The sequence below is a fragment of the Pinus tabuliformis genome, chromosome 6, assembly GCF_031772625.1.
Source record: "Pinus tabuliformis cultivar Carrire ecotype Pingquan chromosome 6, CPIR1, whole genome shotgun sequence".
Lineage (NCBI taxonomy): Eukaryota > Viridiplantae > Streptophyta > Pinopsida > Pinales > Pinaceae > Pinus > Pinus tabuliformis.
The window spans coordinates 1,546,697,315-1,546,716,402 of record NC_142292.1 but is presented as its reverse complement, the minus strand read 5'-3'; positions in this window follow the sequence as shown (position 1 = coordinate 1,546,716,402).

Sequence of the window (19,088 nt, the reverse complement as noted above, 5' to 3'; positions counted from 1 at the left end):
TGCAAGACCTCTAGGCCTAGGAAGTAATGCATCAGTCCTAGGTCCTGAACTTACTCTTCTTTTTTTCAAGGGTAACTTGAATCTGCTCTAGGTTTTGAGTCTAGAGTCCATTTGAAGAGATCCATATACCATTGGAAATCTGATTCCGAGCACTATCCATTGGGGGGGGGGGGGTTGATTTAGCTTTGAGTGCTTCTGTGGCTTGTAAGATGGCTAGAAACCTCTCTACTCTTTTGGCCTCTTTTAACCGCTGAAAACACATTTTGCAGAGGGTGACAACATTGGCTGCACCTGGGGACAATGCCTTGTTGGTAAGGTGCTGAGAACCTATAGATCTGTAGCCTTCACCATTGGGCATGGAGAAAAATTTATAATGCACTTATACAACCAAAAAATCTCCATGAAAGTTTATTTGCAAGGAGTCTTTTCCTCATCGAACTAAAATGCAGAAAAGTAAATTCTAACAACTCAAAAATAAATGCTCAGCTAATAAGCTTATTTATATACAACTCCTACTTATGTACTGGACATCAATTCACCTAAGTGAGTTCATCCCTTCAATGGTACCATGTCAGCATTTGGGTGTTGGACCTAATGCCTTCGTGCTGCAGAAATTTAAAAATAAAAATAAGCATGCACCACAAAAAGTATTCAAACAAAAATCTTGATACATGCTCGAGAAACATGATTTTATTTAGCCAATAGAAGGCCTTGATAAAACCATAGGCTTTGGCTTGGTTATTCGTCAAATTTCCTAAACCCGATGAATGCTCTATAATGTTGACTTCCTCAGGGTCACAAAGCAAACCTACCCCTCCTACCACCCCTTAAAATTAAATTTACTTATTATAATGAACTATTATAATAATACATAATATTGTAATTAGATTAAAAAAGAAAAATAAAATAATATATATAAAACAATTTCCAATTTCCAATTTCCCTTAAGAAAGATATTATACCTTTTTTTAATTATATATGTAAAATATTTAAATAAAAAATATTTTATTTATATTGAACTTAATTAAATTTTATCTATTGTCAACAAATATTGTAAATATTATAATCAACAAACATAAACTTTCAGTATGAAATTTTGATCATAAACAGAAAAAAGTAAACCATGTCTACAAGACGCAACAAGCCCAAACTAAATAGCTAACAAGCCCAATGTTATAACATTCGTTTATTATAGTTATCATAAAACATATGTGATAGGTAAACAAAGTCCCCAGAGCGAAGATATGTGAGTACAATTTAGGACCAAAAAACTTCTAAGAATTATAGTGAAACCAAAGAGACCTATGATAGAGAACTTAGTTGATGGAGGAATAGGAAATCCATTTGGAGTGTTAGAGTGGGCTAACAGGAAGTTGGCTAGGAGTTGGATGGAGAAGATTTTGTGATATTCTAGGATTGTCCCATCTAGCTGCTACTACAAGGCCACGAGTGTCATCTTCTTCTATGACATGTTGACCCTATTTTTTAGGTTGTCGACTTGATGCTTGAGATGTGACAGGTTTCTTAATGGCATGTCCTAAATTTTCATTGGGGTGTTTTCAAAAGCCTCCAATATTTTTGAGAGAATAACCATGTTGCAGCATAGTTCTTCAACATCCATGGAGTGCTAGTAAAGGGACCTATGTGTGTCTCATAGCTCCCCATAATCCATATCCACTACATAAAAGGTTAGTAGTGGAAGACTGTATCCAGAGTTAGTCATCCACATCAAAAAATCAATTAAGACATTGAGCTGAGGAAACCAAAATTTTATGTTGGAAGCCATGTTCGTTCCCATAGTTATCCCATAGTTGAAGTGTGGGAAAGCAAATGCATGATTAAGACACAGCGCATACACATTATGGTTATTAATGGAGAGGGAAGGTGGATAATAATTGATCATGATGCGAGGAGGATTTTGATGGTTCCATGTGGTAAGAGAAGAGTTGATACTTGGTAGATTATGGAGTTAGTGATCCAGATATTTTACTTCAAGGATGCATACAAAATTGCATTTAAAAGAGCATGTAACCAAGTCACATAAAAGAAACATAACTCAAAGGCAACCATGAGATCAAAGGCACAAAAACAACTTGATAACCACTAGTACAAAATGACTAATTAGTTACTAAAAAAATGTCTAAAATTTGCATATAAATGACTATTTTTCGGTCGATGGCCAATAGTAGCTAATTTACAGTATCTTATAACGTGACCAATGTTTAGTCGTTTTTAGCTTAGTCATTAATTGATTGTCTCAATTTTGTTGTCTAGTAGTATATTTAGCCATAAATTTGGTCATTAAATTATTCATTGACTAAATTTTGGTCGTGTTATAAGATACTATAAATTAGCTACTAATAATTGTATATATGAAAAAATTTATTGTCATTTGCAATCACAAATTTATTATTTGCATTAGTCATTTATCTTCTTTCAATATGTTCATATTCATTATATAAATGACTACTTTAGTAGTTTATATTCATTTCAATTACTTTCATTAACAATCATTATAAGCAACTAATTTAGTCGTATATTTATTTTATTTGTTTTCATTATTAGTCAGCATAAAATAATAATTTGGTAGTTTTAGATTGATTTTATGTGTCCATTATTAATCAACATAAATTAATTAGTATGATTTTGCAATTAAATTAAAAAAAATGTTACAATGTACATGTTCAAAACGCAAAGTTACATATGTTAATTACAATACTAAATAATATCAAATGAAACTATAAATAATTTCAACCACATAAATTATATTATATAAAATGTAAAATATTAAAATATGAGTCTCCAACTTAATATTGGTTGGAGTACAATTTACACATGAAATATTGTTTCATCACTTCAAAACATTATCATTGTGTTCCCAAGACATTGCCAGTGAATTCACCAACTCTGAAGACTTAACCATCAGTCTTTATGTGTGTGTCTTATGTGGGATATTGACTCTACAAGTACCACTAGACCAGTTATCTTCTCTCTCTCTTTTTACTTTGCATTTTGTTGCTCCAATGTTATATTTGTTCTCCTCTTTCTTCAATTCTTGCTTCTTACCATCAATACTGAGTTCCTTTTTCTGAAAAGGAAATAATATACAATGCAGAGTATAAGACATGAAAGACAATAAACATTGGAATACAAACTAAAGTAGACTCTAAAATATTTATACGATATATACCTCAACATTAGCAATATTGTCAATACCAATTTTCCCCATAAAAGCAAGAAACTCGAACAAGTTTTATTCGGTTGAGCAATAGTGGACACTATGTGGCCAAATGACTAGTATAAAAAAAAGCGGATAAAAGGTCACCATAAAAAATAACACGTTAGCAAACTTAGTATTCAACCTTCAAGGAAAGATTAGGAACAATCATGCCAACTAAGTTACATGCTAAAAAGCTCTAACTGTAGATTACTTATATGTGGGAGTGCAAACAAAACTCCTAGAAAATGCCAAAGCTAAGTCTAGAATAAAATGAAATGAAGTAAAAAGGATATAATAATAGGATAGCCTTGTATACATATATATAATTGGACAATGTAGAAGGCTAAGTGAATAAGTCCAGGGTTGGAGGCCGATGATGTTAAGAATGCCCTAGTCTAATGAGCATTTATTTAGATAAGAACTACTATTTAGGTCCATTATCACATATGAATAAGCCAACTAGTCTATATCAAATTATTAATGTTTTGCTTATATCAAATTATTGGTAGTGTTTCACTTGAAAAAGTTGTGGTGACTAACTTTTTTAGTCACCTAGTCATTAATTTCTCATTTTCTACTAGTGAATGAAACTCACCCAGTGTGGGCTACATCTCCGGGCCCTACTCAATATGGCGAGGCCTATTTCATTAATTGGTAGCAAAACCAAATTACAATCAATTACATAATGACATCTTATACCTCCACTTCAAGGAATGGTCTGAAAATGAAAAGCTCTGCTACAAAAATGGACAACATCGTTGAATTTGCGGCAGGAAATCGTGTCAAATGACTATTAAGTTGACCCTATTCTGGTTTGGTTAAAATCTGGCCCCCAGGAATCTCAAATATTCCCTCCCAAGGGTTGACTGGATTTCGGCTGCTCAACTGGCGAAACAGACTACACCACTATGTTCTTAGTGGAAAATTGAGTCAAATGAGTATAAAGTCAACCTATTTCCACTCTGGTGAATTCTGAGGATCTGAGGAATCTAAATATTCCCTACAATATTGCATGGAATATTCCTAGATAATATTCCTTAAATATTTCATCTATAAATCTGTGCCTAAGGGTGCACGGTTACGGCTTTGGTCAGGGTTCCCACTCCTTTGGTTTGGCCGACTCTACTCTCCTCCCAGTTTGGTGGCAAATGACGAGTTTATATATTAATTTGGCAGTCCTTGTTTACATCGACAACATGTGGGCAGTTGGTTGGCATCCTGGTTTGTGGACTGCGTTAGGGTCCTATAAATTATAGGATCTCAATGAGATTGAGCATTTTATATTTAATCTCATACTGTACATAAATTTCAATATTCAAATGATTTCCAAAAAATATGAAAAAAGAAAATGAAAAGAGGGTATGATAAAAAAATAAATAAGAAAAAAGGAAATAAGAACCCCACAAAAGAAAAAATAGAAAATAATACTGAAAGTGCTGCAAGTCTAAGTGACACTACTGATAAGTTAGATCTTTGATTCCATTTTCAAATAAGGTTGTGTGCAAATTGTTTTTGAATGCCACAATGAATAAAATTGTGTTCAGGTCATACAGTTTAATCATGAATGAACAAATTCAATTTTTTGTTAAATAGATTAGTAAATGAAGATTTACCAAATAGTTTAATCTTGGTAAATCAATAATTAGGAAGAAATAAAATTGATTCAACAGTTTAATATGAATCAATGGAGAAATAAGTGATAGGATAAGGTAGATTTTTACAAAAGAAAAATGATCTGGGTCTGCTAGTTTAAATGCACCCTACAAAACAAGAAGAGCTAATGTTAGCTTACAAAAATAATTGAAATGAGAAAGGGTAGGTAGAAGCACTATGGTGATTAGAGGAAAAACATGAAGATTTTATTCTAAGTTGAATTTCAAATGTATTTTCATGCATAGAGCAAAGGAAAAAGGAATTGAATTTTTATTCTAACGTTGGTGTATCAGATGATATTCAATATATTATTCCCCTTTTCCTAATTTTCATTACCCCAAATTCATTCCTCTGCTCTCTACTTTTTCCACTCCCCTACCCCACCATACACTCCAATCATTCCCCTGCTATGCATTAGATATATTTCCCGACCCCACCATACGCGATGTCATATCACATCAACATTTCGCCACTTCACCCCTCATCTACACCCACCTCTCCGCATTTGATGACCCACATTACGTTTTGGCCCCCCCTCACCATCCGAACTTTACTGTCATGGAAGGGGGTAGGGGGGACGGGTCCAAAATGGGTGGTATTCAAACCCGCGCCCACCGCAACGTGTCACCACCACATGATTTCACACCCCCCTCGGCTGAAACTATTGATCACCTTCCCCCCCTCCAAAAAGTGGTTTCTCCGCCATCCGATACCCCTGATCTATCCATTGCGCTCCCGCCAATCACCCTTTGCCACGTCATCTGCCCATTTCCCCTTCCAATCACATCTCCTCCCTCCAAAATTAATCCATCAAGAAATTAATTTTCTTAACCGTTAATTCAATGGACCCATGCCACCATGAACGACAAAGACATAATACTATATAATCTCTCCTTTCGCCCATTCGCCGGTTACTGAGTCTGTACACTACCATTGCCATTATTCTGCCACCATTTCCATTTTTCTGTATAGGTGTGCAAGTCCTCTCCGCGTACTGTAAACCTGTAATCCATATTTCACCATTGTACTTAGCTTTATCCAATCATGCCTCCAAAAGACAAGGGACAAGAACACATCAGTCCTCTGATCCACCATCCCATTGATTTTCACCACATCCCTTTGGCAGAAAGAGACTATAAGATCCATGAAACCCTCTGAGAATTTGATCTTTTTGAGATGTATTGTTGGCTTGAAGAAAAGTTTATAGATAAGTCTAATGATATTCAACTGTGGGAATCCAATTTGCTCCACTATATTTTTCCCTGTACCCACAGTACCCCTGAATTCATCAGGAAGTGTCATGCCTATTATCTACCTAGCCAAAGAGATATTATTATCCCTACTGGAGAAATTTTGTTCACAATCACTCCCCAAGCTATAGACCAAATGATGCAAGCTCCTACAACAGATAATTCTACTCCTTTTTCTCATGAAGCACTTGTTGAATTATATCAAAATTTGGACTTTGCTAAGAGAGCCAAAGCCCTTAAGCTTTTCTTGACTGAAGATGCCCCATTACCCAAGAAAAATCTCCCTTATCCATCCTCCATTTTCCTTGAGAGAGCCAAGAAAATCATCACAGTTATCTCCCACCTCCTTGGCTATTACTCAGATCAGTGGGTAGATGAGGCAGTCATAGGATTTCTTTCCAATTTCTTTGCAGATTCCAAGCCTTCCATCTTGTTCAATTTTAGTCAATTTCTTGCAGATTCTATCCATGAGAAGTTTATCAAATTCCAGACTGAGGAAGTATTCAAATATGCTTTTGTGTTAGTTTATATGTTTTTATAATTTTAGGGAGACAACCTCAAGCTTGCCTTCCAAAAGTTGGATGAAGAAGGAAATCAACAGTCAATCATGTTCATAAGGACTGCACTAGTGATGAAGGAACAAAAGGATTTTTCATACAAACAATTCATAGAGACGTTTTTACATCTAGTATTTAGTCTCCTAAGCAACAGGACAGAGCCAAGAATCAGTGAAGAAATTAGGAAAGTTTTACAACTATCAGACCAAGTCCAGACAGGAGATTAGGACCTTTATCAGAATTACACAAAGATGAGGATATTTGGGTGTGAGCTTGCACCTTACAAGCTACCCAAATTCCTCCCAATGAGGATTTTTTCTCTAGAATACATCAGGCAAATGCTCACTATGGATGAGATTCACTTTGTAGCTGCCAAGAAGAAATCCCAATTCAAAATTAAAACTCAAATAGGGCCTTTAATTTGCAACAGTAGGGAATCAAGGGAAGAAGCATATAAGCTACTGAAAGAGATGCAATTCATCATTAGTTTTACCTGGTCATATGATCCATTAGGAGTCATCTCTAAGTTAAGAGTAGAAAACAAATCTACTTCTTATTTTCACATAGCTAGACCCGAGATAGAAAAGTATAAAAACCGGCTAGAATGGACTAAGAACACCCTATAGGAGGCTAAGGAGCAATTGGTGTCATCATACACAGTATAGACTCCTATCGCATAGGAGAAAACAACAAAGAGAAGCAGAGAAGAAGAGTCACCTTCAGTGACGGAGATTTCCAGTGAAGGCTTCAAAATTATGTACAGGAAGAAGGCCAAGCTACATTCCAAACTAAACCTAAGCAAGGATTCAGAGCAAGAGAACATTATCACCACCAAAGAGACACTTCTTTCCTCATTGGTTGGTGATCACACTACGCTTTCTCCCACTACCTCCATAGCTTCATAGTATCAGCAATAGGTTATGCAGACCAGCACATCTACCATAGGGGAGGCATAAAAGAGTATATTTGACATTTTCAAGGAAATTAAAGTGAGAAATGAGGCCTTGAAGATCAACACATATAATTAGTTCTGAAAGAAGACTACTGTCAACATTTGATTCAAAGAAAGGTAAAATGCAAATGACATTCCTCCAAGCACAGATCCCCCAGCCCAAGGCAACATCACACTATAAGAAGACATCATTTGAATTTGATGTGAAAGACATACATCTCATTGACCAAATGGAGATGCACAAGCAGACTGGGAAAATGATTTCATCCACTCTCACTAACACTGCTATGAGATTATCTAAATTGCAGGTTACATTGGCCAATTTTCAATCACAATTGAAGATGGAGAAGGTCTCTGCACTTGTCAAAGACAAAAGGATCAAATATTTGGAGGTCTTGGTGATCAAAGTAGGTTATGATCCTACAAATATCAAAGTTTCAGAAGAACTTGTAAGGAAAAGGAATAAAGACATAGAAACATTAAGGAAGGAGTTAAAATTACGAACCACAAAAGATCCTCTAGCCAAGTACATTTAAAAAACAAAGTCACAAAAGGCAGACATGATGAGGCTCATCATGGAGTAGAGTGCATAGTTGAAGCAAATGCAGACATAGATGGAGAAGATAATCAAAGAAAAGGAGCAAGCTCCCAAAATGGATATTGTCCCTTTTGGAAGCACTACCTATCACAACCATTCCTACAACTACATCTTCTACAACAAACATAGGGGTTGCTGCAGATCAGTTGGCAACTTTAGTGGAGAACATGTCTCTCCAAACTGAATAAATCAATAGATTGCAAGCTCAAGTCAATCTTCTACAAGACCAGAAGACAAATACTGAAACTTTCCATGCAGCAGAGCTACAAAGAGCTCAAAACTAGATTGAAGTATGGATGAAGTCAACAAATGAGTCCTCTATTGGCCACACACTGGCCCAAGTTAAGGAAATCATCTGGAACAATATTATTGAGGCAATGGATGAAATCTGGCCATGTATCCATATTATATTTGAATAGAAAGAATTGATGGAGAAAGCTAAGAAAACCATCTCCACTATCAATGTTGAGTTGGGAGAAATGACTGCCACAACCAACAACATCATAAAGTTTCTCAATTACAAAAATAGATATGAAGCGGATGATTTGGGAGTAGATGACAGAACATAAAAAATATTATAAGTAAAGAAGGTTATGACAAAGAAGAATTTGATTATGCAGCTGACAGAGAAATGTCACACTTTGAAGGTAGCAGTTAGCAGGTTTTCCACCATAATAGAAGTATTAAATAAGAAGGGTCTGCCTTCTTTATTTGTAATCATGGATAAGCTGATGACCAGGGAAGACTATATGAAGAAGTTGAAAGACATTACAAAGGGTAGTGCCAAGTATTCCCACATTATAGGTGCTATGACAGGGAGAGATTTCTATGAAGCTATCAGCAACATGAGTTTTGTCTAACATGAGATAAAACACAGTTTTGTAGTAAAACCCACATTCGCTCAGTATACCGAGGTAGATGAGATATACCGCAAGGTAAACAAAATTACCATTCTAAATGAGGAGCGGTGGGATAAGTTGTGTGAATTCTAGGATTAAAGAACAGGTCTGCTTCACCAGAGCAACACCCAAATAGTGGCCACTCAGCAACTGTTCTCCACCAAAGCAGTGCCAGAGGTCCAGATCACTTCATCAATTTCACCTCTTTTGGTCGCATTATTTCATCCTATTAGTTTGAAGTTAATGATATAATGTCATGTCGATAAGGCATTAATTGTAATATTTTTTGTAAATTATGTTTAAATACTTCATTCATTCGAAGTATTGAGCGTCGGTTCCTGATGATTGTAACTCCTTTTATCAAGAACTGTACTTTTTCCACACTGTTGGAGCATCATTAATAAAAAAGACTCTTCACAGGATACTTGTGTTGTGATATACTGGTGATGTTTTTCTTAGTGTAATTGTGTTCCCATTGTTTTTCTTTGTGTGTTTATAATCTGAAATCTAATTGTAAAACAAAAGATGTGAAAAATAAGATATGTTATTGAGCACCTTATTTGGACTATGTTTACAATATGTATGTTTTCTTCTGAAGTATGATTGAGAAATTCTTAAATGATTTTCAATCACTATTGAATCACACCTTTTCTCCATTCCATAATTCAATTTAAAGACCCAGTAAGTGTCACTAGCTTTCCCTGTGATTACTCTTTTGAACTTTTGATGCAACATCCGACTTCATTTGACTCCATAGCCCAATATAAAGAAAGTAATTTGATCAGATCAACCAACCAAACCAATCAAACAAATTCAAACAAACAACCAAGCATAATCATAACTAGCCTAAAATCAACTTAAAAACCAAGCTAAATCATAAAGAGAGATCCCTCTCTGAAGTTGGCAAGGCTAGATCCTAGCTTCAAAAGTGGTTTGATGTTGTCCAATATATTTACTCCCTCAACCTCAAAAATATAGAACGATAACATAGTGGCGACCATATTGGGGAAGAACACATTTTAATCCAAAACATTAGTATTCCCTAGCTCAAAATCAGTATTTCAATAACAAATTGTTGTATAATTATGAAATACCTGATCTAAGGTTGATATTTTGTATATATCTGCTCTATCATTGATTTGGATTTTGATTTTTGTGTGATAATTTTTCATAATGTTGGCTCCCAAAAGGATTTATACTAGATCTCACCATGATCCCAACCTTGCTAAAATTGTAGATGACCCAGAGAAACTGGTGAGAAAAAGAAGCTTTACCAAGAGTGAAGGTAGTAATAGTCCCCTGTCTAGATTCAATTCTCTCCCTGAGAATTTTCTTTGGTCAAGGTCTAATTCTCTCCGAGAGAAATTTGAAACTATATAGGATATAGAATTTGATTAACATTTCCAGCAAAGTTTTTTTAAATCAAATTCTGAGGATTTTGTAGATCAAATTATCATAGAGAAATCCATACTACAACCGTATATTTCCCAAACCCAATTCCTTGAGACAAATCCTAATCTTGATTCTTTACAACAATTTGACAAATTACAAGGTCTGGTTTCAGTCTTGGACCAAGCTATAGAAGAAGCTTTTATTCAGCAGTCTGTTGAATTCTTTGCTTTAACTATTGCAATAGCCTCTTTGTCTTTTCAGTCTGTACATTTATAGCCTCCCAGTCCTACTCATTCCATAGTTTCAACTTCCCTACCCATGGTTTCTTGAACTACTATCCCTACTGTCCCTGTAGTTATCAAAACTACACCTCCATTAGGTCCATCCTCTAGTCAATCTACCAGGACAGTCATGGCAGGAAGGTATGTACCCTTGGTGTTACCAGGCCAGCTAAATGCTATTCATGCAGATTATCCTTCCAAAATTATGACCTTTAATAATGTTGGTGCTTATACCGCCCAACAACATGTGGATAGGATGAATTATGTGTTTGACCTCCAAGAAGTGGATGAGGTTGATGTTAAGATGGGCCAAGAAATGGTTTAGGGGCTTACCTTCAGGAAGTATAGCCAACCTTGATGCTTTTCATCAGGCTTTTTTAGCTAGATGGGAGATCAAGAAGAATCCACTTTAGCTCCTAAATGAATATAAAAGGTTAAAAAGAAACCCAATGAAACCATGGAAGAGTATTGTGAAAGATTCAATATTGTTTATAATGCTATCCCACAAGGCATCAAGCCCTCTGTGGTGAAGTAAAATTATAAGTGCGGACACAAACAAATTCCTCTAGCCCGATGATGGGTCTAGCCATAGTAGATGCATTATATGGAAGACTTCCTTAGGTTAGAACCAATTAATAGGGCCTACCTCCTAGTACGCTTATCCCGTTTGATGATGTCCTTGCTTTCTTGCTCTAGCTATCTCTCACTTTCTTTTCCAAGCACCTGAAACAAGTAAACAACAACAAACAACAACCGTGATAATAGACAAATAGTAATTCAACCTTCTTAACAAGTCAAGAAACATTAAGCCATGAATATGTAAGATGACAAATCATGTAGGAAACCAATAGATAATTTCATATATATTGAATCAAAGAGAGATTACAACCATTGTCTTGACGTTGCCGTTCTCCTTTGACAAGACCAGGTTCCCACACACTTCTACTAGCATTCCATGATGGCCTCAATCAACAATAGTTTTAAGGCTCTTCCCTTTAGGCTTCACTCCAAACCAAATCACACTTCTCCCTCACACAACTAGATAGCTACAACTATGAATAACTTGTTGTTTTACTTCAAACCAAAATAACACTAGCACACCAATGTTAACACTTCAACACTAACACTAGCTTGTGCTTGGGAAAAAGGGAGGTTTATATAGGATGAATGGATGGGAGATGGATCCTCTTCTCATGGGAGAAGGTCTTATCCCTTGAGGTAGTTCCATCATTATAGGGGAAAGGAGCCCAAACTGACATCCTCGACCCCATCCGGCCAAACCATTTACCATACTTTCATTACGAAGCTTCTAGAGCTGGAAGCTTCGGCTCTTAATTTAAAAAACATCCATAACAGGACCGACGCGACTGGAACAAATCTCAGTCTCTTCGATCGGTGCTAGGGATAGTGCTAATCTCTACACATCGGCGTGATGAATACAAGGGCCATTAGCACCGGTCTTGTAAACTGGGCAAAACAGACGTTTCAGGGAAAATGGTGCAAAAGGGAATTGATTTGCTCATGAAGAGGGACACAATGGGGGTGTCTTCATGAAGGGAAAACATGTAGGGTTCATTGTAGAGGTCCTCCTGGATCAAGGAATAGGGATTACAGGGACAATGAAAAAATGTTGTGTAATAGATGCCCCCTAAAGCGTGAAGGCCAAGCTAGAGTGAGGGATGGAATGCTTTATGAATCAGTGCAGGGAACCATTGTCTGTTGTCGGAAAACCTGTAAGCAAGTACATATACATATACATAACTGAGAATTCTGTCAAATGATACATGAATCATGGCATGGACACAACCATCCGTCAAAGAGGATTATAATGAAACCAAGGTATGGTCGCAGCCATCCAATAATGAGAAGGATCACATATGATAACTCATGGTTTGGTCGCAACCATCCATCTGAAAGAGACATGCATATCATAATAACAATGTCACATCACTTTGCAACCTAAAATTTTGTGATTTGAGTCTAGGGTCTTGTGCTCCAACACGACCCGATAAAAGTACAAATTCTAACATGTGAATGGATGTGTTGACGTCGAACATGCTGGAAAGTCACTTGATTACCAGTCAATGATGTAAACTGTTAACAAGTACGAGAGAAACTACCAATAATGACAATGGTCCTCAAGGTACTATCTGCACAATCCATGGAATGTGAATAGAGGAAATGAAGTCGAACACCCATGAAATCACTCGATCGAAAGCCAATGATATGAAATTGTCGTCGAGTGTGAAGAACTTTCCATTAGGGCATGCAAGCTCTAAGGTATCAGAAGGGAGTCTCTCGGTCAACTTCCCGGATAATGAATTGAAGTCGATGGAAAGAGACCATGTCGAAGAAGGGCCATAATGTTTCCCACACCATCGACACGAGACAAAAGGATGTAAAATTATTTTGGATGATACAAAGAATCAAAGGTAAGTGTAACTGTAGAAGGACAACTCTTGAACATATCGGCGACATGATTGGAAGTTTGGCAGCTTTTGGATCTGTTACACAGTAATTTGTCACTGTCCTTGTTACCCCTTCTCTCACATATTGGAGGACTTATTCCGGGACCTGTGAGAAGTGAAATAACCTGAAAACACTTGCATTGTATCCCCTTGAGTATGTACTTCATATGCCCTGAAGACACCTTCTACAAAATACCCATAAAAATAGCCCTTTTTCCATTGGCGCGGTTCCACTGTGTATCACTCGTGCCAATGGGGGAAATCCTCCAAAGAGGGTGCGCCAGCTGGCGCTCTGTCTCAGAGTCACACTCGCGCCAACCCAGTTGGGTAAAGTTTTTAACAAACCAACTTACGAAGGTTCTTCCTAACCCACTCATGAACTGAATCTATATTGAGTTGGGTCAGTTTGGCTTCAAATCTCCATAGAAGGGAAGTAGTTCTCCACCTCTCATGGAAGCTTCTTAGTGATAAAGCCAATCCCATGAATCTTGTGGATGACCCTAACTCCTTCTCCTCTATCTATAAAAGCTTGTCCTTTTACCTTTGACAAGTTAGAGTCTCCAAGTTCCAAATTCTAAGTCTCAAAGTCTGAGAATTGCCGAGTTCATGCTACAAGGAGCCTTATTCATTCCCATGAGGCTAAATCTTAAGTGAGGAGATTCTTGTCCAAGTAACCAAGGAGAGAGAGGCTTGTTCCCCATTCCCAACAAGCTTTGCAAGGCATGTGCTGCTGATCACCCAGCCAAAGGAGGATTTGACGTCAGAACTATGGTTGTATTCTTCTTTGTTGTTTATCAATAATAGACGACTATCATTATGGTTCCACTCTTATTGTCTTTGTAATGATGATTGAGTTATATCCTTTCTGACTGATATATAGTTGCATCTCTTGGATTTTATGCTTGTGTTTGTGTCGTTCTTTGCATGTGCAGGTGTCCGTTCACGAGGATCGTGGGGATTATGACCAGCCGGAGCAAAGGAACGGGAGCGATGACTCTTCTACAAGTACTAGCGTTGGAATCCAGGTAGGCCTTCATAATCGGTCTTTAATTTGCAATTAGGAACCTGCGTGTTAGCATTGTTTGATTGTTTCTAGACCCCATTTGGGCTAGTAGGGATCACCTCTGTCCACAGAGGGGATTTACCTCCACAACAATTTGGCGACTCCGCTGGGGAGTTGGCTTTTTGCCTTGTTGTTTGTTTTGTCTTGTTGTTTGATTTGTAAACTTTGGACGGAGTCTGAAGTACGGCCAGATAGCCTTCTAAACGCTATTTCTCCGCATTAGCAAAGTAGATCAACGCCACTTCATTCCATCTCTGGTTTGGTTTACGAGCTGAACGGCTTGGAACTTGCCTTGTTTCTTGGCTGTTTCTTGGGTTCTCCTACTTGATTAGCTTTCTGGGTTGAATCCCTGTATTGTTTCTTGCCCCTTGGTGTACCTGGGTACTGTTGACTTAGCTTTGGCTCGTTTGTTTTTATTTTTCCATAGCAAACTCGGCTGGCACTGTTTTATAGCGTTACAGTCGCGCCAGTTGGCACATGTTGCACATTGACAACCCGCGCCAATACCAGAAAGGCGCCTTTTTCGACCTGACAGTCGCACCAGGCCTAGGAACTTTTGAAGTTTGCTTGGCTGTGAGCCCTCTGAGCTTGGTTTTTGTTCTAGGTACCTTTTTTAGACTACTTGAGTGTGTTGGAGTGTGATTTGACTGGATTTGATCATTACCCTTTAGGTGTTTGCTTTTTTCCATCGATTTCACGTTTCTAGCCCTAGGGCATCTAGTGGCTTTGTGTGTCGAGCCTTCCTCAGGTGTTTTAATCTTCTAGTGGTCCAGTCAATTCTTTGATTGCTCCCTTGCACTTTTTTGGTGGTTGTAAATCATTTTGTTGCGTTATTTGGGTGACTTTCTTTTTCTTCACTTGAATTCCGCTTCGTCTCACTTTGAGCCTAGATTACACTGCTCATTGGTGTCTTTGGGATCTTTCTTGTTCTTTACAGTTTTGATTTGTGATTTAGGGAACTGAATGTGCTTGTATTGAATAGAATTTTCTTGTCATCGTTTCTCAAAGTTTCTTTAATGCACTCTGCCATCAGCAAAATAAAAAGTCTCTTTTCTTTGTATTAGTTAATGAGAATTAGAAGCTTTTCATTTTGATTAGTGATTAGTGATCTCAAAGAAAAGTTTGTTAATTTCCATTAGCTGCATTAGGGAAGTTATTTGTTGTTTTGCGATCATTTCTTTTGTGTGAAAGCCCTCAAACCCTCTCGTAACTAGCATTCATTGAATGAAATGACATATTTTGGCATATAGTTTGCATTTAGGGAATTTTGAGAGATTACATACGGTAAGGCCTGAAAACCGAAACCTAATGCAAGATCAACTTTAAAATGAACTGAATGAACCTAAAAACGCATTGGAACATAACGCACACTGTTTAGAGGTCTAGGCTAGAGACGTGCGCGACATCGTTAAACCTAGTCACTTTTGTTTCACTCAAGGTTAGGTGATTCCTCCTTCTATGACTCAATAGTGGTCTAGCATGGATTTGAGCTCCCACGTACCGTCGAGTATATGGGGAGACCCCACTAGGTTATCATCCTTTATCCATAGGAAGTCGTGTCTGCCATCTCACAAGCCGTAAACCACCGAACACAGCATTCGGGAAGATTGACTGTCGTACGGAAAGTCCTTGGTTTTCATATGATTGCCAAGGTGTATATGCAGTTTTACGGATTGTCTAGTAAACCCTTTGCCTAGTTCTCCAGAGTAGTCACTTTTGATCCTTTTCGGACTCCTTAAAAGAAAAGGCTCATCTGAGCACTTGTCACTTCAGGCTCACTAAACATTCGAAGGCGACTAGAGTCATCTTTTTGTCCTTTTCTCGACTCTTTAAAGATGAAAAGGTCAAGTTATGTCCTTGCGTCCTAAAATTTATTCGACTACGTTCACACCTACCCGGTTAGATCTTGTTTGCGTTAGTTTGAGTAGGGTTCTTTCTCGTTTGTGATGGCAACCTTTCCGGAGTTTACCAACCCAGGCATCCCCTCTGATGGGAATCCTGGTCATTTCCCTCCTTTCGGAAATGTTGGTGCTCCTTACATGGAAACGTTGTCCCTTCCTGGGTTAACTGTTGGGTTGCCTGTTTGGTTGTTCTCAACCTCTTTGGTCCCTACCATCTCAACTGTTGGTCAATCAGTTCCTCCACCCGAACAACATCATGTTGATTCTAAGGTGGACCTCTCCCCTTCTTCGCCTGTTTCTGCGTCCTCATCTTTTACTTCGCCTGGTGAAAGTATGGATTCAAGTAACCAGGTGGCTAAGAAGAAGAAGAAGAAGACGAAGAAGAAGAAGTCTCCTAAGTAAGAGGTTAAAAGTACAACTCAAGTCGAGCCACCTTCTGCTCCTCCGCAGAAGGTCAAATTTCCTTGTAGATTGTGCAACGATGACCACCTTCTTCGTGATTGTCCTGGCATTCCCAGGATCCTTGAAGTATGGTCTCGCAATCCGGCTCATCCCTAATCGTCCTCTGAAGCTCATGACGATACCACCCTATCAACTGACAACATTCAGAAGAAAGGGATGATTCAAATCCCTTGTAGACTATGTGAGGGCAATCATCCCCTTCACCTTTGTCCGCTCATGGATAAAGCTTCCGCTGTTTTGGAAAGTCTTACAACTTCTCCACCCCAACTTCCTATTGGTTATTAGAGGCTCTCTTCAGACCCTCTCCCTATTGACAAAGAGATTGACATAGATTCTTCTCTTGTCCAGGCTCCTCTTCCCAAACCAGGCTGTGCCAATCCTATTCCAGACCAACCATTGGTCGAAAAGAGTGTCGACTCGAGCTCACCACCCGTCAATCACCCTGTTTCAGAAGAGCATCATGCCCATGTTCTTCTCGTCTCCTCAGATTCCCCTGAGTCCAGAAATGACTCTCCTATCCCAGCTGCTCCCGAAAGTCCTTCTTCAGTTCCTATAAAGCATGGGGGCAATCATACGATTCCCCCACCAAGTAGTTTGGCCATCTCCTTCGACTGGAGTCACCTGACTGCTTTCCGCCTTCCATCCCATGTGCCTTTCCAGATTACAGTACTTGCTTATGATAAGGCAGTACCTGGCACTGTTTTGGATGAAGGTGCGTCTGTCAGTCTCACGCCGTCCACTACTTGGCAAGCTTTAGGTTCCCTGCAGCTTGGGCCGGTCACACAGAATCTGTTAGCATTTGACGGGGGAACCAGTCAACCTCTAGGGGTCCTCCCAAAATTTCCTATTACTTTGGGAGGCAAAACCGTCTATATGGACGTGCTGGTTGTCCAAGGTGCTTTAGATTTCAGTCTTCTCCTTGGTTGTGACTATGTTTATGCCATGGGGGCCCTTTTCTCTTTGCTTTTCCGTGTGGTTTACTTTCCACACAACAGAAGAATCGTGACTATAGATCAATTATTGTTCTTTAGTCCCCCGGTGCCTCCTGCGCAGCTGCCACCCCCTCCTGGTTTTTATCCACCGGTTGTGTCTGCCCCACCGCAAGTCAACTACATGACTACCTACCCCGTGCCTGTATCCCATGATGATGCCGTCGTGCATAATGTCCTGGGGGCATTGGGTCCTGACTTCCAAGATGTTTTCCTTCCACCGGGAGTGCCATTCTTGGAAGTGACGACTTCCTATTCATTATGATGAAGTTCATTCGGAGCATAGTCCACCTTCCTGTGTCAAGCTCCTTAAAAAATAAAACTGGGTCTGAAGGAGCATAGTTCTTATCCTGTGTCAAGCTCCTTAACAAATGAAACTAGATGTCACAAGGACAGTTCTCTTAAGTGTGTCAACCTCATTAAAATAATGAAACATGCGCTCATGCAATTCGAGTGCGATCACAATATTTTCAACCTTCACTCCATTTTCAATGGACTAAAGCTTGGGGGGCATGTACCTTGAATTGAGACATCATGCTGGGGGGCATGCCCGTTTCCCTTGTTTCCAAACATAGTTTGCATGTATGTGATTTTAAGCTTGCATAAAAATAAAATCCATTTCCAAGCATAGTTTTCACGTGTGTGATTTTAAGCTTGCATAAAAATAAAATCCATTTCCAAGCATAGTTTGCATATGTGTTGTCATGTGTGCTTTTAAGCTTGCGTAAAAATAAAATATGTGATTAAAAACATTTCGCGTTGGGTCGTTTGTTATGCAACTGATACATTAGATTACATTTGTGTTAGACATCTGCATATCATATAAAAACATCATCACATGTAAAAGATCCATCCAAAATAGGCATATATATATATATATGTGTGTGTGTGTGCGTGTGTGTGTCGAAATGTTTTGCACAGCGTGCATCACATAGCTCAAAAAATATACATATTCATCTTAATACATCCGGAGACGACATGTCTCTCAAAAAATATGCATGAAAATAAATCCTAGATGTCTAATCCCTATGGTGCTCATGATAACATGTCACCGCACGCACTAGGCACTTCAAGAGACAGTGGATGCGAGTGGGCACTTCCACTGTATATCTCTGGTACACCGGTGGGACATCTGCCAGCCAGGTGTAGTCTGGAATCCCCCGGGCTAGCCCCTCAAGGTTTTGGATCAAATCCCCTCCCTCGACACCCTCTAGCTGAAGCTCAGCTGCAGGCTAGTTTGCAGGCTGGTTTCTCCATGCAATAGGAGACATGCCAACTGGGCGTGCTGGGCCAACATCTGCATACACAAATAACTGTTGTTAGAATGAACATGTATTAACAAAAAAACCATAAAACACAAAATCAAAAAGAGGTCATACCTATCTCCTCGTCCCAGTCCTCCC